Consider the following 4,290-nt stretch of genomic DNA (forward strand, 5'->3'; position numbering starts at 1 on the left):
GATCTCTTTTATATCTTTCCCCTCTCACCCTAAGCCTATGCCCTCTAGTTCTGTACTCCCCCACCCCAGGGAAAAAGTTTGCCTATTTACCTTATCCATGCCCCTCAAATTTTGTAAACCTCTATAAGGTCACCCCTCAGCCTCCGATTCTCCAGGGAAAATTAAGAGTCAACTGATGGCCATGAAACTATGGTCGACTGTTGGAAAAACCCATTTGGTTCACTAATGTCCTTTAGAGAAGGAAACCTGCCATCTTTACCTGGTCTGGCCTACATGTGACTGCAGAGCCATATCAATGTGGTTGACTCTCAACTGTCTGAAATGGCCTAGCAAGCCACTCAGTTGCATCAATACGAGAAAGTCACAGCAAAGAAATGAAAACAGACAGACCCCCTGGCATCGACCTTGGAATCGGAAAAGACAATGGCAAAAACACAAACAGCCCTGTCGACCATGTAAAGGCCTCCTTACCAATATCTGGGGACTAGTGTCGAAATTGGGAGAGCTGTTTCATAGACTAGTCAAGCAACAGCCTGATATAATCATTCTTACGGAATCATACCTTACAGATAACACCCTAAACCCACCATCACCATCCCTGGATATGTCCTGTCCCTATGGCAGGACAGACCCAGCAGGGGTGGCGGCACAGTGGTATACATTCGGGAGGGAGTTGCCCTGGGAGTCCTCGACTCCAGACCCCATAAAATCTCATGGCTACAGGTTAAACATGGGCAAGGAAACCTCCTGCTGATTGCATTGTACTGTCCTCTCTTGGCTGATGAGTCAGTACTCCTCCATGCTGAACAACACTTGGAGAAAGCACTGAGGGAGGCAAGGACACAAACTGTGTGGGGGATTTCACTGTCCATCACCAAGAGTGGCTCAGCAGCAGCATTATTGATCGAGCTGGTTGGGTCCTAAAGGATATAACTGCTAGGCTGGGTCTGCAGCAGATTGTGAAGGAACCAAAAAGAGGAAAAAAACACACTTGACCACATCCTTACTAACCTGCTGGCTGCAGATGCATCTGTCCATGACAGTATCGGTAAAAAGTGACCATTACACAGTCCTTGTGGAGACAAAGTCCCACTTTCACATTGAGAATAACCTCCATTCGACTTCAAACCAATCTATCAGCTCAAGACTGGGCATCCATGAGGTGCTGTGGGACATCAACAGCAGCAGAACTGTACTCCAGCACAATCTGTAACCTCCTGGCCTGGCATGTCCCCCACTTAACCATTACCATCAAGCCAGGGGATCAACCCTGGTTCAGTGGAGAGTACAGGAGGGCATGCCAGGAGCAGCATCAGGCAGACCTAAAAATGAGGTGTCCACCTGGTTAAGTTACCAAATAGGACTACCTCCATGCGAAACGGCATAAACAGCAAGTGACAGACAGAGCTAAACGAGCCCACAACCAATGGATCAGATCTAAGCTCTGCAGTCCTTCTACATCCAGTGGTGAATGGTGGTGGACAATTAAACAGCTCAATGGAGGAGGCAGCTCCACAAATATCCACATCCTCAATGATAGAGGAACTCAGCACATCAGTGCAAAAGACGAGGCTGATACATTTGCAACAATCTTCAGTCAGAAGTGCTGAGTGGATGATCCATCTCGGCTCCGCCAGTGGTCCCCAGCATCACAGATACCAGTCTCCAGCCAATTCGATTCACTCCACGTTATATCAGGAAATGACTGGAGGCACTGGACACTGCAAAGGCTATGGGCCCTGAGAACATTCTGGCAATAGCACTGAAGACATGTGTTCCAGAACGTGCCACTCCCCTAGCCAAGCTCTTCCAATACAATTATAACACTGGCATTTACCTGACAGTATGGAAAATTGCCTAGGTATGTCCTGTACACAATAAGCAGGACAAATCCAACCCAGCCAATTACCACCCAATTAATCTACTCTCCATCATCAGTAAAGTGAAGAAAGGGGTCATCAACAGGGCTATCAAGCAGCACCAGCTCAGTGATGCCCAGTTTGGGTTCCCCCAGGGCCACTCAGCTCCTGATCTCATTACAGTGTTGGTTCAAACATGGACAAAAGAATTGAATCCCAGAGGGGAGGGGAGAGGGACAGCCCTTGACATCAAGGCTGCATTTGACTGAGTGTGGCATCAAGGAGCCTGGGAAAAACTGAAATCAATGGGTATCGGGGGCAGAAACTCTGCTGGTTAGAGTCATACCTGGCACAAAGGAAGATGGCTGTGGTTGTGGAGGGTCAGTCGTCTCAGCTCCAGGACATCTCTGCAGGGGTTCCTTAGGGGAATGTCCTCCGCCCAACCATCTTCAGCTGCTTCATCAATGACCTTCCTTCTGTTATAAGGTCAGAAGTGGGGATGTTTGCTGATGATTGCAGTGTTCAGCACCATTCGCAACTCCTCAGATACTGAAACAATGTGCTCAAATGCAACAAGATCTGGGCAATATCAAGGCTTGGGTCAACAAGTGGCGTTCATGCCTCACAAATGCCAGACAATGGGGCGGCACGGTGGCACAGTGGTTAGCACTGCTGCCTCACAGCGCCAGAGACCCGGGTTCAAATCCCGCCTCAGACGACTGACTGTGTGGAGTTTGCACGTTCTCCCCGTGTCTGCGTGGGTTTCCTCCGGGTGCTCCGGTTTCCTCCCACAGTCCAAAGATGTGCAGGTCAGGTGAATTGGCCATACTAAATTGCCTGTAGTGTTAGGTAAAGGGGTAAATGTAGGGGAATGGGTGGGTTACGCTTCGGCGGGTCGGTGTGGACTTGTTGGGCCGAAGGGCCTGTTTCCACACTGTAAGTAATCTAATCTAATCTAATCTAAACGATCATCACTAATAAAAGACACTCTAACCACTGTCCCATGACATTTAACGGTACTACCATCTCTGAATCCCCCCACTGTCAACATCCTCATGGTTACTATTGACTAGAAACTTAACTGGACTCACCACATAAACACAGTGGCTACAAGAGCAGGTCAGAGACTAGGGATACTGCGGCGAGTAACTCACCTCCTGATACCCAAAGTCTATCCACTATCTACAAGGCACACTTCTCTAGAAAGGTGCAGCTCCAACAACACTCAAGAAGCTTGACACCATCCAGGACAAAGCAAAACACTTGATTGGCACCACATCTACAAATACTCAATCCCTCACCACCAGTGCTGTGTTGCAGCAGTGTGTACCATCTACAAGATGCACTGCAGAAATTCACCAAAAATCCTTAGACAGCATCTTCCAAACCCACAACCACTTCCACCGAGAAGGACAAGGGCGGCAGGTACTTGGGAACACTGCCCACTGTAAGTTCCCCTCCAAGCCACTCACCACCCTGACTTGGAAATATATCACCATTCCTTCACAGTCATTGGGTCAAAATCCTGGAATTCCCTCCCTACCATCATTGTGGGTCAACCGACAGCAAGTGGACTGCAGCGATTCAAGAAGGCAGCTCACCCCCACCTTCTCAAAGGCAAATAGGAATGGGCTATCAATGCTGGCCAGCCAGATCCCACAAATGAATTTATTTTAAATTCCCTCAGCAAAAATGGAGTCTTTCTTATTGACTGGAATAATTGAGAAGGATTAATGTCTCGATGTTCTGATGAAGAATAGCAGACTCAAAACATAAACTCTGCTTTCTCCCCACAGATGTTGCTAGACCTGCTGAGTTTCACCAGCAATTTCTGTTTTTATTTATGCAGTGGGTCCAGTTGATTTTCTGGTCAATGGTAACCCTCAGAATATTGTTAATGGATGATGCTTATTCATGATTCGGAGATGCCGGTGTTGGACTGGGGTGGATAAAGTTGAAAATCACACAACACCAGGTTATAGTCCAACAGGTTTATTTGGAAACACTAGCTTTCGGAGCGCTGCTTCTTCATTAGGTGGTTGTGGAGTATAAGATTGTAAGACACAGAATTTACAACAAAAGTTTACATTGTGATGTAACTGAAATTATATATAGAAAAAGACTCGGATTGTTTGTTAAGTCTCTCATCTTTTAGAATGACCATGTTGGTTTCAGTTAGAGTCATAGAGGTGGACAGCATGGAAACAGACTCTTTGGTCTAACCCGTCCATGCCGGCCAGATATCCCAACCCAATCTAGTCCCACCTGCCAACACCCGGCCCATTTCCCTCCAAACCCTTCCTATTCATATACACATCCAAATGCCTCTTAAATGTTGCAATTGTACCAGCCTCCACCACTTCCTCTGGCAGCTCATTCCATACATGTATTACCCTCTGTGTGAAAACGTTGCCCCATAGGTCTCTTTTAT

General features: G+C 47.3%; 1 protein-coding gene across 1 annotated transcript in view; it reads right to left on the reverse strand.

Moving 5' to 3' along the window:
- The window catches only part of LOC122551092 (dynein heavy chain domain-containing protein 1-like), a 221,247-nt gene that overhangs the window by 109,837 nt on the left and 107,120 nt on the right, over positions 1-4,290 (reverse strand). The gene's annotated exons all lie outside the window — the stretch shown is intronic.

This window comes from Chiloscyllium plagiosum, chromosome 6, assembly GCF_004010195.1.
Source record: "Chiloscyllium plagiosum isolate BGI_BamShark_2017 chromosome 6, ASM401019v2, whole genome shotgun sequence".
NCBI classification, from domain to species: Eukaryota; Metazoa; Chordata; class Chondrichthyes; order Orectolobiformes; family Hemiscylliidae; genus Chiloscyllium; species Chiloscyllium plagiosum.